Here is a 12,663-nt window from a genome sequence, read left to right on the forward strand (position 1 = left end):
TTCCCGTGATTGCGTCATCTGCCTTAACCAGTCTTATTAGTTAGAATTTAGTTAAAAAAAAATATTAGTTTTCTTGGTAATTTAAAGAACTCCCAGTGATCATCCGGTGCAGCCCAGAAGCCAACAGGTATCTAAGCTAGAATAGTAGCAATTTCTATCTAAACGATAAAGGAAGTACCATACTTACGTTCTATTCCCACGCCAATGAAAGCTGATAAAAAATTGATTACATCATTAGTATCTTCTATTTACTTATAATCATATTGTTCACAGCTTTCTCAAAGGAAATTATTATAATATAACCAAGGACTTTTAAAAGATTCATATCACTAACCTAACATATGCGAAGACAGTTTCTTGTACAAAATATGAAGATACACAAACTCATTAAATGATAGTAATATTTAATATTTAACTTTAGAAACATCTCTCTTAAGCAAATTTATTTCAGTATTTTGGTTTGAGTAACAGAATTTCTTTAAACATCTTCAATAACACAAGATCAATTTGATTTTTACTTTTACTATACAATCGTAATAACAGTCTCTGATATAAGGTGAACTTAATATTCACCACCACATATTGCGATTTCTCTGACAGATCAGAGAAGTCAAATATAACTGATAAATGATAAAATAACATCCATTTATAGCCTGATGTGCAACGATGACAAGTTGCTAAACTTAACGACACTTCCATCGAGTTAAGGATCAGGAGTTTATAATCCCTCCGGCTGACTTAGAGAGAGCTTTTCTTTGCACGTGGTCTCAAGATGCTTGTTAGTTTAAATCTCTGAATGCCATGCAAGCGAAGCGACATCTGAATTTAACACGAGATGGAAATCCCTAAAACAGTTTGCAGTATTTCCTCATCCTGAAGCTCTTAGTTCTATTTTAGAAATCATATGTTCCTATTACTACAGATTTTTGGCCAGAAATGAGCGTCTAACTTCGGTAGAGACAGACAGCCGCAAATATGTGGCACGAGGATTTTTATTTTAATAACTTTCAAATTAAACAGGTGCTATAAACAGGTGCTATACAGTTCTCATTGTGAGAGGTTGACATAAAACATAATTCTTTAAAGACAGGAGAGAGAAAGAGAAGTAAATAAAGATAACTATGCAGGGAATTATAAATTCACGATGTAACAAAATTTCCAATATCAAGCTATACAGAAATATAAGTCAAAATCAAGAAGAAAGATTTCGTGGTATAATGCTGGATTACATATTTAGTCATGAGGTCTCTAACCCGTCTTACTAAACTTAATTTTTTGCATTACTGCCTTCTTTCAATTACGCCAATCGCCAGATAATTATTCCTTTTGCATAGGGTTTTCTTGTTTGCGTAGCAACACTTAATCGCGGTTGTGTACACATACGCGAGCGCGCATGCTGGCATTTTTTAAAAACTGGTAGAAGAACCTGGTTAAGCTTTATACGGAAACATACTTGAGCATTCATGCAAGTTACTACAGCTTACCATCAGAAGGTGGAGCCTTTTGGTAACAAGACAATGTGCCCTGGTTGCAGGTAATGTCGCTGAAACAAACATACGGTGTCTTCAAGACAGGTAACCTGTACAAGACACAAGTCATGGATACAACGTCGTGGCAAAAGAGGTTGCAGAGGGTATTCCTGAGGAAAAAAAGAAATATTCATTAGGATTCAACCTCCCATTTATCTTAGCACAACTCTTATAGTAAGGACGGCTGTGTACAGATCAATACCTTTTATCAAAAGGCGATAGATTTTGCGACGTTTACATAGCTATCCCTGGGGATCTTATTATACAGATCTCAAACTGTAGTTTAGTCGAAGCGTATTTTGTTACAAAAAGATGCTGCATCTCAATTTCAGATGTATTAGATACTTTCGCGAAAATAAAAAATCGGCGTGTACTGAAAAACAGTAAAAAAAAATCACTGCATCAGTGACAGAGATTATCGACACTAAAATAAATCAAGTGGAATAAACAGTTCTCAGGGTGGCTTCTTAAGTCTTCATATAATGGCATATCTAATTTTGTTTTTGCGTCTGTCTTTTTTTTTCTATCTAACTTTCAGAAGTCAAGGAATGCATCCTATTTCAGGAAATCAATTTTGAATTTAGAACCCAGCGATAATAGCTAGATTCTGCAGCATTATTGTTGTTTTTAACGTTACATGTCAAAAATTCACTTATCTAACAGTACTTTTCACTTATACATTTTAGTATAAAAGACGCTGGTCATCTGTCATGAAGAAAAATCAAATTCAACATACTGCATAGCCTTTGCAGAGCACATCATGTCGTTAGGAGCAAATGTGCTTCCAATGCTGGGATCCGTAGGAAAGTCCACGACATCGATCTTTGTCCATGTAGAGGAGTCCTGGGAATGGCACAAAACTGCCAATTGTGTAGCCAACAGGAAAGACCATGGAAACCCCATCTTTCAGAAATCTGGAAATGAGAGAGAAATGGGGAAATCTGTATTTTCTGTGGACGAGGATAGAGAATATTGAAAGCATTAGTCAAAATCCATAAATATTAACACTGATGATATTCCTGTACTGTTGATATTATTTGGATGAATCAATGTTCTCAAAGTCTATGCAGTTCATGGTTACAAGAGGTGTCCAGCAGGTATTTATAACTGACTTTTATTTACTCATGATGAAAAAATATCTTTTTTAAACTTCATATATTTGCAGATGAATATTACATTGAAACTGTACAACGTCTACGCCCTTCAGTGACGCAACACATCAGGCAATTTCTTTCTAGTCATCAAATGAAACTGAATACCAGCTGACTGTCTCCCAATTGCAATTAAGGTCTGCAAAGGCATTTCCGTAAAATGACTGACGAAGTCCTAAAATGTCATCCAAAGCATTTTTATATATTCTGGAGTTAGTTCATTGGTCTGATTCTTGTTCTTTTATGGTGCACTGTTCAATGACAAGAGGAACAATGAGCGGAAATGCGTTACAGTGAACCAGATGTGCCTTTGATCTCCAAAGAAGACATTATTCAATCTGTGCTTAGCGCATTCGTCTTATATTTATCTGCCATTTTAAAGGTAATTTGTGAATTATAGGAGTCAATCTATGATACTAATTTTTGTGCTCTCCTCAATCATATACTCTGTTTGAGGTAAATTTTTATAGCTAAGACATATATTCTATGTCTGTTACTACTATTGGACCATCCTCATGAGCATACTCATTTATTCAAGATCATTTCTGCAACTATGGATTGTTTTCTTTCTCAAAGGCCTTTTTTTGAAAGCTTATATTTTTGTTTGCTGTCCGGATGCGTGCAATAAAACCATAACGTTTCTGAGCGTGTTTTTTTCGTATTTATTCTGGTAAGCTACATATTGAAAAAAATTATATACCAGGATTTCATTAGTGCGACATATTATTCTTGAATGGATGTATACCTAGGAACTTGTTACTGCGTTGCAAACACAAGACGTTATTGTCACCACACATTCTCCATACTGAAATCAGCTTGAAGCATCAGTAACTTACATGACTAACAGCATTACTAAAGGTGCAATACATTGGCTTATTCTTACTGACAAAGTTTTCTTACATAACATAAACTGATCAAATTAATTAAGTCAAATAAATTATAACTACTCTGTGGACAATCGCTGCCTAATCAAGACTTATGAATTATTCCACGAAAAACCAATTTTCAAAGCCACATTATGAATATATTTTTTAGTCAATGATATTATTCACTGGTCTGAGACACATTTTAATAATATTGTGTTACACCTCCAAAATTTCATGGACATGAAAAGACGAAATCCATATTAGATACTATTTTTACTACATGTAAGACAGAACTAAGTGGTGATCTTCAACTTGAAAGTTAAAGAGCTTCTCAGGAATCTTTTGTGCAGATTAATGAAGCAGCTGGTGTCAAGAATTGCTACGTATCTGGTACATTCTACATTCAGCCATATATATATATATATATATATATATATATATATATATATATATATATATATATATATATATATATATATATATATATATATATATATATATATATATATATATATATATATACATATATATATATATATATATATATATATATATATATATATATATATATATATATATATATATATATATATATATATATATATATATATATATATATATATATATATATATATATATATATATATATATATATATATATATATATATATACATATATATATATATATATGTGTGTGTGTGTGTGTGTATGTATGTATATGTATATAAACACACACACACATGATATATATATATATATATATATATATATATATATATATATATATATATATATATATATATATATATATATATATATATATATATATATATATATATGTGTGTGTGTGTGTGTGTATGTATGTGTATGTATATAAACACACAACACACACACATATTATATATATATATATATATATATATATATATATATATAAAAATATTACTCCTATAATTCACAAACAAATTATCTTTTTATATTTTACTATATAAAAATAATTACTCCTATAATTCACAAACAAATTATCTTTGATTTTACATTTAAACTATTTAAAACTATGCACAACATTATTGTTTTTCTATGGGATTTTAACTTCTATACAAGAGGCAGAAAAAAAATCTGTAAATCTGAGAAAGTCTAACCCTGTGCCTTCCTAAATGACAAGTAAAAACTGTCTAGCCCTGGAAAAAACATCTCAAATAAGGTGACTGACACTATAGTTTTGCCCATAGTTTCTCCTTTTAGGCTGCATAATATGTTAGTCTCTTTACACGCTAATCTATTCTGTTCTAGACCACTATTCATGTCCCAGTTAGGTAAGTCATTTTAGTTAGCTGCATTGCAAAGGTAGGATTCATTTAGGGCAGCTAACTGACCAGTCGAGACGAATAACTTACTTAGCCAAGGCCTTCACGCCCGAAAGGGGGTGAATACCCTCTTAAACGGGGGAGCTTTCACATATTTAGAAAATTCATCCCTTCAGCCCGTTAACTAGGAACTCAAATTTAATGGAGGCTGGAGGAGAACCCCACTAGGGGGATAGACATATGTAGAAGTCCTACCCCATATCGTATGATTTTGGGGGACAATGCTGATGTCTTAGCCCTAGTATCGTATAATTTTGGGGGACAGAAAGACCAGTCAGGATCGTAATTGGGCTGCTATGCTGACCCTTAGGAGACCTAGCTATAAGACCTATTTCCCTTTGACCTTTGTGCTGGTTGTGATTGCCTTCCAGATCGACCAATATCCTTGTGCCCAGCCCTAGAAATCGGATGGGGATCAACATGACCTGGCTCGTCACTTGGCTATGGACCGCCAAAACACCCAGTTGGTGTGGTCTCTCTCCCTTTTATGCTGGCCATGTGTCGGAACTTCTTAGGCAGAAATTCATCTTTTGCAAGTGAGCTTTATGCACAGATGCAATAAGGTACATCTTGAAGTGCAATTAACACCAGTATTCTTTCTCTTCTCGCGAATTCTCTCCATTTTCAGTATTTCCAACTTTTCATTTTTCCAAAATAAAGCCTAGCATGCACATTTGCCCTCATGACTTGTTCCAAGCTAAAATTAAATTTGCTCTGTGATGATAATTAGAGCATTCCCACCATAGTGTTACCATGTACTAATTAAATCTAATTGATCATTTCCTCCATCGTTCATAAGTAATTTCATGTGAGAGAAAGTCATTAGATCTGAATGCTAACCTGGAATTCTTTTCCAGAATCCTGTTATCTGGCCCTTCGAGTTTTCTGCCCCTGCCTTGTGAACCAAATAGCCTTAGGCATTTAACTGTCAACTTGCTACATGCAAGAGTCTTCTGACTACCAGCGGTCCAGGAGCACGTGATCGACTCCATCTGCATTCACATTGCACTAAAACAAATATTATCAGACAGTCTCAACAGCAGTGGTTTTCATTTGTGTGTCAAAACTCTTTCAGGCCTGTAGCCCTTCCTAGAATTGTTTATTTGCTACATTTAGTCTTACATTTATTGCATATTGCATGTGCCTTGTTTGCTGCTCAGTTGGCCAATTCATATTACTTTTGTGATTGCTCAGCTTGTAAATAAATTCAGTGTAAAGTTACTTGACTGGTTTGAAAGGCGACCTTCCATTTTTCCTGTTGAACAGAAGTAATATCAAGGTGAGTCATCTTAGCAATTACATTTATTGCTAACATTCTGAATGGTAGGTGTTGGCCCCGGGGCAAATTATATTCAAAATCCAATTTAACTCCTCAACCGGCCTCAGAATGTAACTAAATATATATATATATATATATATATATATATATATATATATATATATATATATATATATATATATATATATATATATATATATATATACATCACGAAAGGAAGCAGTATAAATATCCTCATCATCTACAGTTTATTTTCAATGCCGACGTTTCGCGACGAATTCCAAGTCGCATTTTCAAGGCTATAAAATATATATAATTTGCGAACATCAATAACAAATTAATGCAATGACAACATCTTTCTGTATAAAAATATTTAAAAAAAAAACACATTCCAATAAGTAAAGGTACTAAAATCTTAAAACAACCTATATATGAAGGAAATAATATAAATATAAAAACATATATATTGTCCATATATAAACAATTTCACTAGGACGATTGATATTTATATATATCTTCTTGATAATTATGGATTCTAGGATGGTTAAGTCGTTGTTGTTCTGCATAAAAATATTATATATATATATATATAACATATATATTATCATATATTGTCGTTAATATAATCGTCCTCAGTGAAATTGTTTATAGAATAACTAATGTTTATATGTTTTATATATAATATCTTGTTCTTTCCTTCATATATAATATTATAAGATTTTAGTGAACTCCTTTACATTGGAATTTTGTTGTTAAATATTTTGTTGAAAGAGCGTTGTCATTGATATTGATGCGCAAAATATTATATTTATAATAATTCGTTTATAACTGTAGATTAACTAAATTTTACTGATGTATACCTTCCATTCATATGTTATAATATCTTTATATATATATAATATATATATATATATATTTGCTATATATATTTTATTGCATTCATACATTTGCCGTTGGATATGCGCAAATAATAATGTTTATATGTTATATAAAAATCCTTCCATTCGTTATAATTCTTTACAAAAGGTTAGCTGTCTATTTTTGTTGCATTCTAATGAGCCAAAAGAGTATCATTTCTTAATACGAAGTTCGTCTTATTTTCAACTTAAATTTTCAAATAACTAAATTTTACTAAAGTAAATACAATTCAATATTCAGAGTTCTTATAATATATTTTTTTTTAAATTCTAATCTATTACGCTGAGAGGTATGAGCTAAAAATGTAATTTGGCAGTCATAACGGCTAGAGAAATATTCTATTTAAGAAATGTACTTTTCATAATAAGAATTCCTTAGTCTATGTTTCTAAGTTTTCATTTTGTCCTGTTTTCTACTGTCGGAGAAGATACTCTGAAATGGTTATGGAGAATAGAATATTATATTATAAATGTATAAATATCACTCAAATGGTGCACAATTTAAAAAACAGCGTTTGTGTAAAAAAATGGCAATAACTGTTCTTTGTAGATTCCAATAAGTATTATAGAAAAAATAAGCATTGATTCTAAAAATTGTCCTCGATATTTACATGGGTGGAGACTGGGGACGATAGAGTTTGAAAAGTTAGTGATTTGCTAACTCGCGTTTGCTGCAAGGAAGTACAATTTAAATGAGTTTTTCTCCGCAGTTATACCAAACACTGTCGAAAAATAAAGGGCGTAGGAACTTACGAGAGATTAGTTTCTTGATAACCTTTGCATGTTAAATTGGATACATTACTTATAGTTCATGTTTGAAATTTATAGTCACGAGCAAAACTGAACAGAGGGTGAAAGCAATCTCACCAGTCTGTAATTACTATATTGCTCGGTTACAGATTGTCATGGCTTTGTTATGAAGATTTTTTTATGAGAGCAGAGGCAAAAAGGGTAAAGGTATCAGACACCACTGATTTTATCGTGCCCTTATGCATCAATGAATATTTCACTAGGTCCTTCCGAAGGATTCAGTGTCCTTATTACGGTTACTAACTGCTGCTGAACACTATCTCAGTCACTGGGAAAGTCATTACAATTACAAGATAACATTCAAAGCTTCAATAAACTCATGCTCATCTTTACCCAATTTTGTGGCCAGCAATGGCACTTACGAGTTGGGTACAAAACTTTGTTCCGATTGTGGTGTTGAAGATCTGTTGAAGATCATTATAGGTAAACATTTTCGAACTTTGTTTTTATGGCCTATAATCTGTTGTGTCCATTCTCGTAATTCCTACCACTTTCCTCTGCTCAGCTTGCACTCAGAAACAAACATAAATCACGGTCGATAAGAATCCAGATAAACGATTCCAATCATTTTATCAAGACCTTGGGATGAAGCTATTTCTTTGTATAACTTCAGGGTCCATGTACACAATTACAAGAGGGCTGAAGTAACATGGAGTTTCTAAATGGTTTTTGAATACGTATTTATTCACAAATGTGATCCTAAAGTAGATCACAGATCAAATGAGAAGCCACTTCCACTTATTTGCTCTTGATTTGTTACTCTCGTGCTGCATTGGTACTGAGCAACTTTTGTTCCAACACTTGCTCCTTCAACACTTACATGGTCTTCTGAAAATTCCACATGAAGTGGTAATGTTGAGAATCCAATTTTTTTTTTTTTTTATTTTTGCATTTTCTAATACTATAGGGTATAACAATTAAAAATCTGCCCGGTGACACTCTGTCACCTTTGGGGAAAATTATCTATGCATTAATAAGATTTAGGTATTTACGGGACAAAAAATCTGTACAAGTTTATACTTCCTCCTGACATTTTTATTAATCTCTTCTTTTGAATAGATAAATAGTATTATTAATTGCTATTTAGAAAAAATGGCCATCATTGAGAAGAATGTTACCAATATATTCAGAAAAAGGCCTCGTGAAAAATCAATAAAAAATGTCAATAGTTATCGTTATTACACCGCACAAACTGTGAAAGATTGGTACTGCATTTAACTAGATATCTTTTAAAATGCCTCTACGAATAGCCTCTTCTTCATTTCTTTCTTCTTCTTCACTTCTATCTTTCATCAGTTTGGTGAATCGGTTCAAAACATTCTACTGAACTTTTGCATTGACAAAACAACGTACATGCTAGAGATGCCTTCACGCAACTGCAATTTGCACTTCCACATGCGTTCCCTTCAGTAGCACAAGAACATTAAACAAGCTGCAGAATATATTCTGGAGCACATGATACTCCTTTGGGTGTGGTAACTGGGACTAGAAAAGTATGAGTAGGGTCAAATTCCCACCCATAGTCTGTCGGGTCCACAAGGGGTGGATCGGCTTCTTCAGCACATTTCCATTGGGCAGCCTGTAGGTGACACTGGTAAACATCTTCATGCGGCTGCTGTTGGAGGCGGTGTCTTTAACGGAGGAACTCCTACAACTTTACTGGCAGGACATTTTTTCCGCCATCCTGCATACCTAATATTAGACACATTGTCAGAGGCTTTCGACACTGCGCCGTAGGAAAGTGACATAAATGCAGTTGCTTGTTGTATTACATCTGACAAGTTTACATCGATATCACCAAACCCAGTAATCTTGTAATCTTGCCTTAAAACATTTACAACAGTTGCCTTTCCTATTCGATGTAGTTGTGATGTTGTGTCACAACCAGATAAAGCATGTGCTGCTAGAACGTTTGAAACTATGGGGTGGTGTTTTTCAGCAGTAGCTTTGATGTTTATTTGACTCGTCCCCAAGTAGCTTTCATCAGTAATGTACAATTTAGGTTGTGCTTGTGGTAGTAGTGTAATAAAAGTATAAAAACATTATGAAGATATTATCAACTCCAGCCTTACTCAAACAGAGGAGCTGGTGGATTACAATGACATCAGCTTCTTCTTGAGTTCAGTGGATATCCTCATGTGGCCCCTTTTGACCATTTTGAATTAGAGTGGGGATTGAAGAAGGCCCAGTGAAAGCTAGCTTATTTTTGTGACTTCTTTCTACAACTTTCTCTGTCAGTCTCTGAATAATGTACTGAACGACCTGAATTTTGTTTTTGGTGACAGGGAGAGCCACACTTTGACTAGGGAGAAGGCTGATTATACTAAGTCTGCATTTTCTACTACTTGGCTCTTGACTGTCTTGTACCCTTTTTGATACTGTCTTCATTGTATCGATCAAAAATACGATATACATCACTCCTATAAAGTCTTTCCAGTATGTGTGAGCAATAAGCATTACAGTAGTCACTAACAGTTCCTATTTCAAAATGATAAACATGCAAGTTTCCAAGCAGCCAATATCCTATGACCTAAATCATTCTCTGAGATATATTGTATATTGTCGCGGCAAAATTCCGTTTAGTAGTCCACTCACGAATTGATCATAAATCTAGCTTAAGGATTAGTTAAAGCCTAGATAATTTATTTCTGGTTTTCAGTGAGTCCGTTCCACGTAAACCTGACATTAAATTTTACAAGTTACTATCCATTGTGAATTATAATAAATATCTCTGCTCAAAAAGCACCTGTTAGATACTGTTACCACAGTGATCATAACGAAGTCAGATCCTAAGTTCAAGAGGGAAGGAATACAGGCATTTGAAAGAGAGAGAGAGAGAGAGAGAGAGAGAGAGAGAGAGAGAGAGAGAGAGAGAGAGAGAGAGAGAGAGAGAGAGAGTTTGAGCAAGATCTCAAGGAGTGACAGGCGTGTTATCTAAGCACTGTGTAATGATAATGAAGCCAACCCCTATTCTTCTCTGTTACAATGCAGTGGAAGTATGATGATAAAGGTTCCCTGAGTTTTGAGCTTTCATGAACTCGATTTTTTTATTTGCGAAAACACAAACTTTTTTAAATTTTTCATGAATTTTATTACAATCATGATAAAGGGTTTCCAACAATTCCACTTTAGATCTTCAGATTTTAAAGACAAACGCTTATGTTCACTTGGAAATTACAGTTCAATAATTCCCCTTTTGACTGTTTTACCTTAGTATTTATAGATATCACTATCTGGAAAAATATTAAAGATTTATTGGAAATATGTCTGCGTATGATATTTTTTATTTTACAAATAACCCCTTGCCACTTATTAAACGGTGTAATAATATCAAAATAGTTCTAGTTTTATCCAGTGTTTTAATAAATCATATCACAGAATCACTCATCTGAAAAATTCCTTTATATTCGAAACAATAAAATGACTCTCGGAAGCGTTAGTAACATTTATTGTTGACTTAGGCCATCATAAAATAAATACAAATGCAAACGAGGCATTACATGAAGGGTTTCAAGCGTGATATGAATTGACGTTTATTCGCAAGTTGCAAAGAAAGAACAAATCTTGAGTGGCTTGTTTTCAGCCCCTCGAAACAGAACTGTTAATCTTTTCAATCGTTTCAGTTGAGACTCAGCCGCCTTTCACTTTTACAGACGTTCTATATGTTCCAGTGGGCTAAATTGACATTTGATATAATGCATTTTAGTGGACTCACATTTGTTTGGACAGAATTTCTGGTGAAATTTGATTTCCTCCAATTTCTTTTTATTTCACTCTGTGGTCGAGTGTTCATCATCAACGTTCATAAACAACTCTAGTCTTCATTTTGGGGATACAGAGAGCTGAAATGGAAACGTTGCAAAATTTGACATTTTTTCCCATTTGTAGATAAATGAATCTACATGACAATGAATATCCCAACTGCAATGATAATCACAACAATAATTAGTAATTTCGTGATTGAAACATTCACAACGCGATCAGTAAATTCATAAAGAAGGTAGCAAACATGCCAAACAAACCAGAAATAATAATTATGCTAATTAACCACAATGCTAAAAATCATAGATAGTGATTCCTTACCTGAGATGTCTCAGGTAACGAGGGCTCCTTCCGGCTCCCACGATCTGCCTACGTCCATCAACAATGAAGGCTCTGCAGACACTGAATTGATCCCTGTGTTATGGAAAGTTGCTTTGTGAATAAGGCTCTTTTAACTTTTGTTTTTTTTTCAGAAAACTTATGACACTTTTCATTAACAGTCTAATAACCTCAACACGAAAAAGTTAACTGCTCACTCCACCAGTTAACTTGTGTTTTTTTTTTATCTTGAAAAGTTAACAGGTTTTTTTTCCGTTTTAGTTACTTTACAGAGAATCACGTGCTAGTCAGCGTTTAGTGTAATTACAAATTGATTTTATGCTTTCTTGTAACTTATAGATCGTGTTACAAGGATGTTCATTTGGTTTATATATACACACACACACACACATATATACATATATATATATATATATATATATATATATATATATATATATATATATATATATATATATATATATATATATATATATATATATATATATATATATATATATATATATATATATATATATATATATATATATATATATATATATATATATATATATATATATATATTATATATATATATATATATATATATTATATATCTATATATATATCTATATATATGCTATATATCTATCTATCTATCTA

At 32.8% G+C, this 12,663-nt stretch overlaps 1 long non-coding RNA gene across 1 annotated transcript; it reads right to left on the bottom strand.

The window, feature by feature from the left end:
- Window positions 1-466: 466 nt before the first annotated feature.
- LOC136837552 (uncharacterized) lies at window positions 467-12,387 on the bottom strand. Its single transcript, XR_010852718.1, has 3 exons — window positions 12,004-12,387; window positions 2,266-2,443; window positions 467-1,639 (listed from the first exon to the last, which is right to left on the bottom strand). It is a non-coding gene; the product is annotated as an uncharacterized lncRNA (long non-coding RNA).
- Window positions 12,388-12,663: the final 276 nt, after the last annotated feature.

Source organism: Macrobrachium rosenbergii, chromosome 59, assembly GCF_040412425.1.
Source record: "Macrobrachium rosenbergii isolate ZJJX-2024 chromosome 59, ASM4041242v1, whole genome shotgun sequence".
In the NCBI taxonomy this organism is placed as follows: Eukaryota; Metazoa; Arthropoda; class Malacostraca; order Decapoda; family Palaemonidae; genus Macrobrachium; species Macrobrachium rosenbergii.